The 15,812-nt window shown below is 38.7% G+C and overlaps 1 long non-coding RNA gene and 1 pseudogene across 1 annotated transcript; one reads left to right on the top strand and one right to left on the bottom strand.

Moving 5' to 3' along the window:
• The first annotated feature begins 1,203 nt into the window (after window positions 1-1,203).
• LOC113039695 (KAT8 regulatory NSL complex subunit 3-like) overlaps window positions 1,204-15,812 on the top strand; it is a 38,144-nt pseudogene continuing 23,535 nt past the window's right edge.
• On the bottom strand, window positions 5,639-7,712 carry LOC113039696 (uncharacterized). Its single transcript, XR_003275058.1, has 4 exons — window positions 7,664-7,712; window positions 7,480-7,561; window positions 6,748-6,865; window positions 5,639-5,904 (listed from the first exon to the last, which is right to left on the bottom strand). It is a non-coding gene; the product is annotated as an uncharacterized LOC113039696 (long non-coding RNA).

The raw sequence follows: 15,812 nt of genomic DNA, 5'->3' as shown, positions 1-15,812 counted from the left end.
TATCCTTAGTGTGATTTCTGAATTGCAATTAAGTCCATGTGCATTGTGTGTTTTGAAGCACGGGCACGCACGAGTTGTAATAACAGTGAATGTCTCAGAGCAATGTCATTAAAAGGTTCATTCGGTCCGCATTATTAAAGAGAAAAAACTTGCTCACTTAAATACACTATATTCTGCATGAGATTGTAACACCAGAAAGTTAAAATTTTATGAAAACGGTTTCAGGTAGGCCATGTTCATTCATTTCTATCGTCTGTTTGAACTCTGCACTGTTTTCGTTTGGGAAATGGTTTGTAAAACGCATTTCACATGTACAGGGTGAGCAGGGCACAAACGCAGGGTTAATTGTAACACTACAAGATTTAAAAATTTCCACATAACAAAATGTACAAAATGTTGCAATATTTCCTTGACATACGTCTCTATTTAGAGAAAAATTTGCCAAAGTTCAGAATCTTTTGAAGATATTGCTGAACATTTATTTAACCACTGCAAAAATAAATTTCTGCCTGAACTTTTGTTTTGTTTATTTAAAACGAGACACATCTGTTTATTATTATTTTTGACATATATCACAATTATTTTAATCTCCAAACTGTTTTATATAGTTCTGCGTTGCTTCTTATGCTTTTCTAAAAAAGGGTTGGATTGTGATCCATTCTCGCCGACACACGGAAGGATCATGAATGCATTTTCTGCAACAAAACAAAGCAACGCAGATTACAGTTCACTGGAGTGATTCGGTTTCACGTTTTTAATGGACATTTCATATTTTAACATCTGTAAACAAAAATTAAAACTTAAATACTAGTTCAGACAGGAACCACTTTGGCAAGTTTACTTGAGTTTATTGAACACAATTTATCTTTGGCGGTATGGTTCCTTATGGGGGTTCTTGCTCCCAGAATAACTGAACATGCAAAAGCTTTAACAATAACCCCCCGGAACCATGAATTTAGAAATACATAATAATTAAGACTTTTAATAAAGTCTTTAAAGCAAACGGTGATAATCATGTAGACGTGGCAGTGGTACGTCTATCCTGTATGAAGATGGGTGTCTCTCCCCAGTGAGGTCCATGCCAGCTAAGATTTTTGGAAGCCTTAGTGATCTAAAACAAACAAGACGACAGCCAGAAGGTGCGCAGTAGTGTGCTCATGCTTATAATGGGGAGGGAGGGAGGGTTACGAGTCGTTGAGCATACTTACCGAGCAGTAGTGCCACGTATATATATGTCCAATGTCTAATAGGAGAGAGGTGGTGATTGGAGCGATTTGACAGCTGACCGCAAGGTCAGTGGCTGCGATGAAGTCTGGAGCTCACTGTCTGGCGGAGAAGAAGCGATCCTGGGGCTGGCAGATTGGCCAGAGTACCGAAAAATCCCCCGTATAGACCTTGTCGTCTAAATGGGAGAAGCTGAGTCTAACATATAATGGAAAGAGATGCCAACCAAATGATGATAAACTGTCAATGGATAGAGGTAAGTCAGCTGTATTTATACTATGGTGTTGCTTAACTTGAGTGCACTCCAACAGTGTTAATTAGGCTAAGTATCTGATGCGCTCCTCCCGAACCTTTTTAATAAAACATAATTTATTTTCACCTGTGAGGATGGTAGCAACTGATTGCAATGACGTTGTTGTTCTCTGTGTTTAAGGAAATTTTACATGTTTGTGATATTACTGACCAATATTAGAGAACTTTTAGATCACAGTTAACAGAATGTGTCTGGGAATTTGTTTTTCAGCCAGCTGTGTTTTTCCTTTTTGTGTGTCTGTGCTTGTGTATTTGTGAGTTGGTGTATCCCGGGCTGTGGTTATGCACTCTTTTCTGTGGCTAATTGCTGAAGGTAAATCACCTGCTGAAAATCAACTTCTTAAATCAACAATTTAAACTCTGCGCATTCAATCATTTTCTGCCAGATCATTCAGTCTGCTGATGTGGTACTATACTAAATCCTCCCAGTGTCTTTGGACCAGTTTTTGGGTCATGTGTTTTGTTGGAGTTCTATTTCTGTTTCTCCTGTGCTTTAGACCACACTCTACCCGCATTCTGCCTGTTATGCCCGTTCAACAAACTATTCTCTCTGCTCTACCAGCTCACCTCATCCAACAATCTTCAACAGTAAAGGAGAGATGGAGTATGTTGCTTGACTTCTGGCAATACATTAATTTTAATTGCATCATTTTTAGTCTGTGTTCTGCTTTTGGGTGCAAAGCTGTGTTTGGTTACGACAGAATAAGTGACATGGTAAGATCACAGTAAATGAGCCCACAGTGAGTGTGCTGTAACTTCACATGGACCACAGCATGAGCAAACAGTGAGTGTGCAGTGAACTCACATTGTGACCACAGTATGAGCACACAGTGAGTGTGCCGTGACCTCACAACATGATCACAGTATGAGCACACAGTGAGTGTGCAGTGACCTCACAATATGACCACAGTATGAACACACAGTGAGTGTGCAGAGACCTCACATTGTGAGCAAAGCATGAGCATACACTAAGTGCATTTCACTGACTCTCTGCTTTGATCTCATTCATCAAACGTAACAAATCTTTATTCAAGATTGTTTTAATCATTTAAGTGGCATTAAATATTATACTTTTGCCAGCCAAATTCCCAGAACACATCCACCTATGCAATCTTGATAATATTTCAAATTAGGAAATCATAATAATGCAGCCAAAGATAATTAATAGGGACCATAAATAATTACTTTGCCTTCAGAGTCTTTCATACATTTGTCATGTGACAGATGCAATGAACAGATCATTCATGAATGACTCATTGTGACTACTGGGTTTTAGGAAAACACAAGGAGAGGGTGTATCCAATTACAAGTATGGTTTATTGTACAAAAAGGGAAATACAAAATAAATAGTCTTGGGAGACCAACAAAACAAAACAGGGAACCGGATGAAACGGGAACTCGGAGGAAAAAGAAGGTAAGGGGAAGTCTCGGGAGACGAGAACATAGTAAACAGACGGTAAGGACTCCATATAGACAACAGAGAAGGACAGCTATATATAGGGAGACTAATGACAAAGGATTGTCAGCACCTGTGCGATTTAATTGGAGTGCAATTACTGTGAAGACACGACCAGACTAGAGGCATTAAAGTGCCTATGGTGAAGTGCCTAAGGAGAAGTGAGCTCACTAGGGAACACCCAGGAAAACAGAGACTGACAGCGTGACATTACCCCCTCCCCTACAGAGCAGCTGCCAGATGCTCCACCTGAAACCCAGGAAAACCCAACAGAAAAAGAGGTAGGAGGGAGGTGGAGTGGCGGCGGAGTCCCCCAGGGCGGAGCAGAAGACCACCACGTCCTCGTGGCCAGACCCCCGAGAGGATGAAGATCCCCGGTGACCTGACTCAGTCCTTGAAGATCACTGGTGACTAAACTTGACTCTGAAAGGTCAGCAGTAACTAGATAGAATAACCCTGACTCTGGAGGGTCCATGAACACCTGACTCGACTCCAAAGGGTCAACCGGAAACTGACTCAACTCAGGAAAGTCAACGGGCACCTGACTCGACTCGGGAAGGTCAATAGGAATCTGACTTGATTCAAGAGGAACAACTGAAACATGACTCGACTCTGGATGGTCAGCAGGAACTAGCCCTGACTCTGGAGGGTCAACGGTAACTAACCCTGACTCTGGAAGGTCGACGGTGACTAACCCTGACTCTGGAGGCTCCATGAACACCTGACTCGACTCTAGAGGGTCAACCGGGAACTGACTCAACTCTGGACAGTCAATGGGCACCTGACTTGAGACTTGACTTTGGACTGCCTGTGGAGACGTGAGACGGCACTGCTTCGGGCGGTGCCTGAGGCCGTTCCTAAGGCGGTGCCCGAAGCAGAGCTGTCTCACGTCTCGGTCATCTCCTCGGGAACGGCCTCCGGCACCGCCTCTGCCTCCGAAACAGCATCGGGCACTGCCTCAGCTTCAGCACCTGTGTGATTTAATTGGAGTGCAATAACTGTGAAGACAGGACCAGACTAGAGGAATAAAAGTGCCTATGGTGAAGTGCCTAAGGAGAAGTGAGCTCACTAGGGAACACCCAGGAAAACAGAGACTGACAGCGTGACACTTATCACTACCACATTTGTATTTACCCATTTATAACCCATACACAGATTACCCAGGTAGGTATTATCTTGAGTCCATGTAGCCAGACTTTAAGGCAATGTTTGTGTTTGCCCATGTCTGACACATATTTTGGCCAAAAGGGCCTATTCAGAACCCATACAAATATTACCTATGTGGGTACTACCTTGAGCAAATGTAGTCAGCTTTTATAGGATTGATTGTGTTTGCCAATGCTAAATAATAATAATAATAATAATAATAATAATAATAATAATAAGTTTATTTTATATAGCGCCTTTCTCAGACCCAAGGTCGCTTTACATAGAAATAGAATAACAGAATAAACAGATTAACATTACATAGGAAACGTAAGAATTAGTGATACAAACAGTAAAACAGCAAAACAATGTTTTACCCATATGGTTTGGCAAAGAGGGCCACATTTGTGTTTCCCCATTCGGAAAAACCCATATAGAGGTTGGGTATTAGGCTGCTGTGATTTTGCCAAGACATGTTTCTGGGTCAACATATGTTGATGATCCTGGATCCACACTGTTGTCCAAAAATATTGACTTAACCCAATCACTACCCCTAAACCTAACCCTTCCCATAATTTATTCCTAAAATCAGTGCAAATGATAGCTGATTAACAATGGAGTAGAAGCACCTAACCTTGATTGCAAGCCTAAAACATATATTTCCCAAAAAGTTTTATCTCAATTCTGATAGGTTGATTGAAATGTTGTTCCAGAATCAACAAGGATGCTGATCCAGGAACATGATGTACTTGCAATCAAGCTCACCATTGGTACTACCTTTTGGCCAGTGTAGGCAGTCTATATGGGATTAATTGTATTTGTCCATGCCTAACCCTTTTATTAAATTGACATGGGTCCCATTTGTGTTATCCATTTAGAACCCATGCACTTATTTCCAATTTATGACCCAACTAGGGCCCCAGATAAGATGCCCATTTTGGGACCGTGCCCACTTGGTACCCATGTAGACCCAGCATAAACCATGTAGGGCCCACTTTTCTTTTTCTTTTTTACATGAAGACATTAAACATCTTTATGTAAAGGTGAATAAATTAATCTGAAAAGGATGTGTGGTAACACTTTAGAATTAGGGAACACATTCAGCAATGGCTAAGAGTTTTCCCTCAGTAACATAAGTTTAAATTAGCAACTAAAATAGTTTAAATAGTTTTAAAAAAGTGAGAATTGGTGTTAAAATGGCATTAATGATACTCTGTATTTTGCATTGTTGAGCTGTTGTAACATTGTAAAGTGAATAAATGTTTTGTTTTGAGACGCCTCTTTACTGTTTCATTAAATTTAAATTAAAACATTTCAAGAAAATGTAAAAATATGAAGGATATAATAAAAATAATTATAAATATAACTTTAAAAAGAACAAGGTTTATGTTTGATCATTTTAAAACAATAGTTTGTAAATTGAAAAAAAAAAAAAAAATGTTGCCATTAATTAAGAGTGCGAAATGTAAAGTCTGATAGACCAAACAAAAATAAAATCAGTTCAAAATACTCAAAAAGCTGATGCACTTTTATTGAGGAAAATTGGTACAATGTGTTCTTTACAGTGAAGTCCAAGTTGGATCCAAAAACAGCTGATATTTGAATGTAAAATGGACACATTACTTGATCATTTTAATTCCTTTCCAACAACATCATAAGAACATATCATGTTGGGGTTGTTTGGATTTAATACTTCAAATGTGCATTTATCGTTGTAATCATAAATCGCAATGCAGCCTTGAGAGAGGTTAATCGCTCGGCCCACCCTGTAACATAAAACACATCACTTCAGAGAAAATGTCTTGAAATATAAAACCCACAACATGCTGTTCATAATCACAGAAATAAAGTTCCAACTCATCCTTCAGCTTATAAACATGAATGCTGACAAAAAGGCCAGCATAGTGTTTAAATAAGACATGTGAAGCCCTTTTCAAAGTTAATGGAACTAACAATGAACAACCCTTGTGAAAAAGTACACTTTATCATACATTTAAAAATAGTACTTAATACAGAAATAATACACTTTAAAATAATATAAAGTTTCCGGATGATTAAACATTATTTTCAATTAAATGTTGTCTAATAGGTTAACTTTATATTTAATGCAATCCGTTGAACGTAGGTGTGTTTTTCACCCACTTAAATAGGACTTATGTACATTTCATATATAATTGAATTGCTTGTATTGTCTTTGAAATATGCTTATAGTGTGCTACATGTACTGGCAAGCATTTATTGTAAATTAAAACATACTTTCATTTAATTTCTATTGAAGCATAATACATTTGTAATTATAGATTTGTAATGATGAAGTTATAAGTAATAGTAATATTGAATAACACTAAAGTAAAAAATATAATAAAGTACATGCTTTAAAATGTTACTTGAGTCTGTTATGAAAGTGTTCTTAACACTACAGTTAAATGTTAAGCACAATTTTATTTCAGTAATTTTGTATTATCTGCAATACTGTATTATCTGTGTTAACTCCAACAGCTTTTTTGTTTATTTATTTTTTTAAACTGAAGGACAAGATTACATTAATATAATAATTAAAGAACAATGTATTTGGGTTTTTTCAGCAGCTAGGATGTTAAGTGTCTTACACGTCACAGCACTTCATTTCCCCAGGGGAGCAGGTACATCCGATGCATCTTTTGTTTGTCCAAGTACTTCCGATTGGATGCTTGGAGTTATCATAGCCATCGACACAATATTCTGCACCTATTTAAATTCAATAAAATTAAGAGTTGTTAAGAAATTCAGTATTTAATCAGTACCAAATATTGTACATACACCACCTTTTAAATATGTAATATGATGAGTGGATATGCTTCTCGTTATAATTGAATATTTTCTGATTTTGGGTAGCTAGGTTATGTAGAGATAGGGATGGGGTGGCCATAGTATCAAATGCAGCAGATAAATCTAAAAGAATAAGAACCACAAAATATCTGGAATGAGTAGATAGATATCGTTTCACACTCTCAAGAGGACAGACTCAGTCCTGTGAGCAGACTTGAAACCAGATTAAAAAATCTCATAGATACAATTACTTGAAGTTGATCCAGCACAATATTCTGCAATACCTTTTAAATGAAAGGTAAAACAGAAATAGGCAGTGTTTTTTTTTTTGTTGTTGTTTGTTTAAACCAAAATAATAATAATAATAAAAATAAAATAAAATTGCTCTGATGAAAAGCAACTAAGCAATGATTAACTCATCATTCACTGATGAAATGTGCACTATAAATTTAAAAAAGAGTGAATTTTTACTTTGTGTTGAATTTTATAGGAATAAAAAAAATATGGTTGTATGTGTTTGTGTTTTTATTTACCTTGATCTAGAAGTGTCAAGGAGCAGGCGGAATCACTTAAAGAGACACAGGCACAAAATACCAAAACCAGAGCCAAAAATGCCTGTAAAAATTTTAACTTATTAAAGAAAAAAAGAAAGTTAAAAACACAGTACACAACAGTAAATTTTTACATGTAAGTTCTATATTAATCAGTGAAACTTACCATTTTGCAAGTTTAGCACAGGTGCTGGTATGATGAAATGCAGTCATTGGGACTATAGGTCTTTTTAAAGAAAACAGAAGTGGGGCGGAGCATCTTTCTGGCCAATCATTTCCACACATATCTGCACTGATCATCAACTTGTTTGATTACCAACTTTAACTACTCAATGGCACTTTTATACAGAAAAATACTTTTCATGTCTTTAATGCAAGTGAGATGGGCATACCATAGGAAGTTTTTGGATAAGCTATATATATTTTAATTATCTTAATGCATGGTCTAGAGCGCACACAGCACAAGTGCACTTAGGGCATGTCCGATTTTATTTTTATTTTTTTATTAAATCAATGTGATATATTTTTGTTAAATAATAATAATAATAATATAATGTTGTATTTTGACAGAACTTAATGGTACTATTTAATATTTATACAATGATTTATTTACACACTGAAGAAGATACTATTTTATTTCTAATATATATATATATATATATATATATATATATATATATATATATATACATATATATATATATATATATATATATATACATATATATATATATATATATATATATATATATATATACATATATATATATATATATATGTATATATATATATATATATATATATATATATATATATATATATATATATATATATATATATATATATATATATATATATTAAGACAGTATTTCATGCTTAAATAAAGACAATGTCTTTAAAATCTAATTTCTGAAGACAGATCAGTGTCATCTGGTGCAAGTAAATAAAGAATACATCTGAAATTCCATGGTTTAGCCACTAGATAGAGCTCTTAATAAAAGGCTTATCAATTCTCTATTTGTTGTAAAACATAAATACAGGTGCATCTAAATAAATTGGAATGTTCTAGTAAAGTTAATTTATTTCAGTAATTCAACTCAAACTGTAAAACGTGTATTAAATAAATTCCATGCACACTGACTGAAGTAGTTTAAGTCTTTGGTCAAAAACCCACCATCTCAACAAATAAGAATATGGTGACATGCCAATCAGCTAATAAACTCAACTCAATTCCTGAGCCTTCAAAATGGTCTCTCAGTTTTGTTTCACTAGGCTACACAATCATGGGAAATACTGCTGATCTGACAGTTGTCTAGAAGACAATCACTGGCACCCTTCACAATGAGGATAAGCCACAAACATTCATTGCCAAAGAAGCTGGCAGTTCACTGAGTGCTGTATCCAAGCATGTTAAAAGAAGACTGAGTGGGAGGAAATAGTGTGGAAGAAAAAGATGCACAAACAACCAAGAGAACCTTATAAGGATTGTCAAGCAAAAAAGATTTAAGAATTTGAGTGAACTTCACAAGGAATGGACTGAGGCTGGGGTCAAGGCATCAAGAGCCACCACACACAGACGTATCAAGGGATTTGGCTACAGTTGTCGTATTCCTCTTGTTAAGCCACTCCTGAAGTGCTAAGGAGAAGAAGAATGGACTGTTTCCCAATGGTCCAAAGTCCTCTTTTCAGATGAGAGCAAGTTTTGTATTTCATTTGAAAACCAAAGTCCTAGAGTCTTGAGGAAGGGTGGAGAAGCTCATAGCCCAAGTTGCTTGAAGTCCAATGTTATGTTTCCAGTCTGTGATGATTTGGGGTGCAATTTCATCTGCTGGTGTTGGTCCATTGTGTATTTTGAAAACCAAGTCACTGCACCAGTTTACCTTGAAATTTTGGAGCACTTCATGCTTACTTCTGCTGACCAACTTTTTGAAGATTCTGATTTCATTTTCAGCTGGATTTGGCACCTGTTCACACTGCATAAAGCACCAAAAGTTGGTTAAATTACCATGGTGTTGGTGTGCTTGACTGGCCAGCAAACTCACCAGACCTGAACCTCTTAGAGAATCTATGGGGTATTGTCAGGAAGAAAATGAGAAACGAGACCAAAAAATGCAGAAAAGCTGAAGGCCACTGTCAAAGAGACCATGCGTTCCAAACCACCTCAGCAGTGACACAAACTGTTTAGCTCCATGCCACACCAAATTGAGGCAGTAATTAAAGCAGTAGGAGCCCTTACCAAGTATTGAATACATGTAAAGTAAATGAACATACTTTCCAGGAGGCCAACAATTTACTAAAATGTTTTTTATTGGTCTTTTCTATGACATTCTAATTTATAGAGATGCACCTGTACATTTAGTTATGGATTTGGATTTAAATTCAAACATTCTCAAAGATAAGATAAAGGTTTAGATTTATTTAATGATAAATCTATTTGAGTGTTCAGTGTACTAATGATAAGAAATGACTGACAACATGGGCACTATTTCCTCTAATACATTAGAAACTGTTGCCCCCATCAAATTGAAAAAGGTTAGAGAAAAACGTACTGTGCCATGGTATAACACTAGTACTCACTCTCTCAAGAAAGAAACTCGTAGTCTTGAATGCAAATGAAGAAAAACCAACTTGGAAGTTTTTAGAATTGCATGGAAAAACAGTGTGTCCAGCTATAGACAGGCTCTAAAAACTGCTAGGGCAGAGCATATACACAAACTAATAGAAAATAACCAAAACAATCCAAGGTTTTTATTTAGCACAGTGGCTAAATTAACAAATTACCAGACACCACCTGATTCAAATATAGTTAAATAGTAATGACTTTATTAATTTCTTCACTGATAAAATAGATAACATTATAAATACAATAGTGAATGTAGATTCTACAGCGTCTAACACTTCAGTTTCATCCATCGCACCTAAAGATAAACTGCAGTGCTTTACAACTATAGGACAGGAAGGGCTAAATAAACTTATCACTGTATCTAAACCAACAATATGTTTATTAGATCCTGTACTAAATTACTGAAAGAGTTGTTACCTCTAGCCGAAGAACCCCTTCTCAATATCATTAACTCGTCGTTATCTTTAAGTCATGTTCCAAAACCATTCAAGCTGGCGGTTATCAAGCCTCTTATTAAGAAACCAAAACTAGATCCTAGTGTACTGGCAAATTATAGGCCTATTTCAAATCTTCCATTTATGTCTAAAATCAAATTATGTCTAAGATCAAGGCTCCATCTCATTTCTAGTCTTACTTGATCTTAGTGCTGCGTTCGACACCATAGATCATGACATACTCATAGAGAGATTACAAAACTATACAGGTATTCAAGGGCAGGCTCTAAGATGGTTTAGATCCTACCTGTTCGATCGCTACCATTTTGTTTACTTAAATGGGCAGTCATCTCATTTATCATCAGTAAAATATGGAGTGCCACAAGGATCCGTCCTAGGTCACCTTCTATTTTCAATATACATGTTGCCCCTTGGTAATATTATTAGAAAATACGGAATTAGCTTCCACTGTTATGCTGATGATACTATATATCTCAACAAGATCAGATGAAACTTCTCAATTATCTAAGCTAACAGAGTGTGTTAAAAATTTAAAAGATTGGATGACAAATAATTTTATCCAATTAAATTCGGATAAGACAGAGATATTAATTATTGGACCAAAAAACACTACACAGAATCTTATAGATTACAATCTGCAACTAGACGGATGTACTGTTACTTCCTCTACAGTCAGAAATCTGGGTGTTATACTAGACAGCAATTTGTCTTTTGAAAATCATATTTCCAATGTTACAAAAACTGCATTCTTCCATCTTAGAAACATTGCCAAGCTACGAAACATGTTATCTGTTTCTGATGCAGAAAAGCTAGTTCATGCATTCATGTCCTCTAGACTGGACTATTGTAATGCACTTCTAGGTGGTTGTCCTGCTTCTTCTATAAACAAGCTACAGGTAGTCCAAAATGCAGTCCTTACCAGGTCAAGAAAATATGATCATATTACCCCAATTTTACAGTCTCTGCACTGGCTACCTATTAAGTTCCGTATCAGTTACAAATTATCATTACTTACCTATAAGGCCCTAAATGGTATATCTCCTGCGTACCTTACTAGCCTTCTACCACGCTACAACCCATCACGCACCCTAAGGTCACAAAACACTGGACTTTTGGTAGTTCCTCGGATAGCAAAGTCCACTACAGGGGATAGAGCTTTTTCACATTTGGCTCCCAAACTCTAGAATACTTCCTGATAATGTTCGGGGTTCAGACACACTCTCTCTGTTTAAATCTAGATTAAAAATGCATCTCTTTCACCAAGCATTCGAATAATGTAACTCTTAAATTGTGAGTGTAGTTGTATCAGATCAAATGTGCATTTTTATTCATTAGCTTGGGTTAAACTAATTTTACTTTGTTGGAACAGCAGCTATGCCAATGATGTCTCTATTTTGTTTCTATGTTTCTGATTTACATCCCATGGTAACTAGGATTTACACAAGCTCCAGTATGGATCCAAAACACCTGAGAAGAGATGATGCTGACCCTCAGAGGACCTCTGATGATGTATAATAATGTTCATCGTCTAGCTGACTACGTCTTGTATTAATTTTTTCAAACTGACAGTCACCACCATAAGCTACTACTAAATATTGTAGAAACATAATTTTCTGTAAAGTTGCTTTGTAACGATTGTATTGTAAGAAGCGCTATACAAATAAACTTGAATTGAATTGAAACTTGAATATTTATTATACTGTAAGACCGCGGCGGAGCATAACGTTTGTTCTGAACGTTGAGTAATTAAATACATCGGTATGGCGGTATATTAAAAATTAATATCATAAACGAAAATATACACTGGTTTTCGGTATGAACTGGTATACCGCCCAGCACTAGCATTTAGTATAAATTTGAAACATATTTCCAAAAGAAAACCAATTAGAGCTCTATCAAAAAGTTGTAACATGTCTCTAGAACAGACATAAGTCAAAATAAATAACTAAGTAAAGTAATAAAAAAAATTAAATAAAACTTCTCCGGGGATTTTCTTTTCTTTTTTGCCATGCATTGGTCATAGAGCTCACTATGGCGGTGCCTCAGTTGTTATATTTTTTGCCCAATATATTTATTGCCCAAGGTTCACACGTACTCCGTCTGCAGTGCGTATACAGTAAGTTATGTGTACGCGGTTCAAAACCAGCATTGAGAGCGCATTATTGTAACCCGAAAGCAAATTAAAATAAAGCGCGAGCACAAATCTATCCGCAGGATATTAAATCTTTTAGCAACTTTCTATTTATAACCTTTCTGTTCTCATCTGTTACTGCGTGCAGTGTGAACGTTCTGATCCGTTAACATGGTTTAAAAAAAAGGCTACGTATCACAGACAGAGTGTGTGAACCTGGAGTTAGGCATATGCCCAGTCTGTTCTGTTCTCACTCTCCATTTAGGCGCTCTTCATTCTGATTGGTTCGGATAGCATACTGTTGGAGATCAGGCCGCGGAAAATCATGCTATAAAGTGATTTAGAAATTGCGCACACTCAAATCACGAATTCATTACGATTTTGATTAATCGCACAGCCCTACTCGCAAGCACTTTTTTTGTTCAGTTAAATGTAAGAGCTGCTGTACAGTACCCGGCGCCTAGTACTTTTTTTTTAGTACCACCTCGGTTGAGGTTCTAAGTGAACCATACCTTTACCAATATGTGACTTGTAGACTCTGCTTTTCACGGATTGGCCGGAAAGAATCGTCACTGAACTTGCGACACAAACACAACAAAACCGATATGTTTAAATCACAGCCAGCGAAGGACTGAACGTAACTGTTTTGAATGAGTTCACCTTTTTTAACAAACAAAAAGTGGCTGTATCATCATTTGTTGAGTAGATCGTGACAGTGTGTGCATGCAGACGAGGACGGAGCGAGTGCGGGCTTGGCTAGATTTGGAGGTTATTGCTCACGTCTCATTCAGCACAAATCCAACTGTTTCCATATTTGCAATGGTTTGAAAGTTAAATTATTATTTCTAATGTAAACTACTAGAATGTAAGATTAATCCTTATCAAGTAAAAATGTCCAGAGCTTATCATCTAGAGGTTGACCGATATATCGGGCCGATATTTGTCATTTTTGAATATATAGATATCCGTGTTTAGTAGCGCCGATTTAAAGTCAGGCACGTCGGCGGGCAGCCCCGTGTTATTGGTGCGGTGGAAAGTGCTGCTGCTGCTGCGCATGTGAAGCACCCCAAGCCAAAACTTTTGAAAGATTCAACAACAGTCCTGGGAGAAAAAAGGTAGTCAGAGAATTTCACTCTGTAAATGGATGGAGAAGTTGGCAGCTCTAACAAACACTGCAGCGTGACGTTACCAAAGTAAATTGTCTCTGACGTGACCCACTCAAAGACAGCAGCAGCTGTCCTGGAGCTGCCCAGAACGGTGAATGACATTTGTTCGGAAGCATGGTTTGATGCAGACAATAACCAGTTTTCCATTCAACTCATTTGTGTTTAGGGATGTCAATAATCAATCATTTCCATGATCGATCGTCGTTTAAATCAATGATCAATTAATAGCCTTAAAGGTCCCATAACATTGATTATTTCCTTTTCTTTAAATGCTTTTTAATGTTTCCTTAGGTGTACTTATATTGTTAGTATGATTTTTAGATTTAAAATTTAGAAATAAAAAAGCATTTTTATATCCTGATATTAGCCCTCTGGCTTGAATGCTCTGTTTGAAGGGGCGTGTCTGCTTTGAGACTCCGAGTAAACCACAACTGAATCAAAATGCGTATTACATGTGGAACCCCTCTCAAATATATATATGGGCACCTATCAGCGTCGCCCTGGCAATGAGGGAGATTCACCTGCACGCAATCACAGCGGGCTGATCGGTCCCAGCTGAAGCGGATGAGGAGAGGACTATAAACGCTGCGGCTGAAGGTGACACAAGGAAGAGAGGATCTTCAGATGACTGAAACTAACGTTGTGTCTCTTGTCCCTCTAGAAACCTGCGGATCGACCAGCCCGCCACCCGTGCACCGGACACCAAGTTCCCTTGCACTCAGCTGGCCGGCAAACAGGATCACGTGGCACCGAGGACGAGCACTGGACACTACAGGATTCAGCACTACACAGAGCACCCTTCAATAAATACACCCTCCGGGGCTTCACTTTGCACTAAACCCTGTCGTGTGATTCTTCAGCCCGTTACACTGGTGGAGAATGCGGGCAGCTTACTGAAGGATCACTGACTCACCAAGTGTTTTTTTTCCCCCCTCTGCTTCCTCGTCAGGCGGTGACTCCCTCCCCAGCTATGGAAGAGCTTCTCAAGCACCTGATGGAAGTAAGCCTTCGCCAGCAGCAGATCGTCGAGCAAATGGCCGCCCGCCAAGGCGAAACGGAGCGTGAAGTCGCCGCTCTCTGCTTCACGGCCGCTCAGCGGGCCCCGCTGCCGGACCCGCGCACTCAAGCCACCCAGCTCCTGCTGAAGATGACCGTCCACGACGACATAGAGCATTATCTGGGCATGTTTGAATCCATCGCCGCACGAGAGGACTGGCCCCGTGAAGAATGGGTGTGGATACTGGCACCGTTGCTGGCCGGGGAACCCCAACAGGCCTACTTTTCCATGCCAGCCCACCAAAAGGAATCCTATGATGAACTACGGAAGGAAATTCTGGCGCGTGTGGGTTTGTCCCCCATCGCCGCGGCACAATTGTTCCGAGCCTGGGAGTATAATAGTCGGTTGCCAGCCCGCGCCCAAGCTGCCGAACTCAACCGCCTCGCCCATCACTGGTTGCTTGCCGGGAGCCCCAGCGCCGCCCAAGTGGCCGAACGTGTCGTCGTGGACCGGTATTTGTGGAGCACCCCAGACCGAGGTTACCATTAACGGCCGACCATATACAGCCCTGTTGGACTCTGGAAGTGCGGTGAGCCTGGTCCAGTCCTCCCTGTTTCCCCAGCGGATGGGAACCAAAGCGCGCCTCTTCATTATCTGGACACCCAGAACGTGCCCACCCGACGAGTAACACTCTCCACGAGGGCTGGCACCTGGCCATTGGAAGTGGGCGTAGTCAGGGACTTGCCCGTGCCCGTGCTGTTGGGGAGAGACTGGCCAGGCTTCGACCAACTGCTCACCAAAGTCACCCGGCCTGCCAGCCCTGCCTGGAACCGCCAGAAGAGGAAGAACAACAGCCGGGGTCCTCGACAGCGCCCTGTCCTCCTGGCTTTGGACAGCGCCCGAGATGGTGAGTCCCCCCCCCCCCCCCCCCCCCAAAGTGCTA

Source organism: Carassius auratus, chromosome 22 (genome assembly GCF_003368295.1).
Source record: "Carassius auratus strain Wakin chromosome 22, ASM336829v1, whole genome shotgun sequence".
NCBI classification, from domain to species: domain Eukaryota; kingdom Metazoa; phylum Chordata; class Actinopteri; order Cypriniformes; family Cyprinidae; genus Carassius; species Carassius auratus.
The sequence above is the reverse complement of the archived record's forward strand: the minus strand, read 5'-3'. Positions and strand labels throughout refer to the sequence as shown.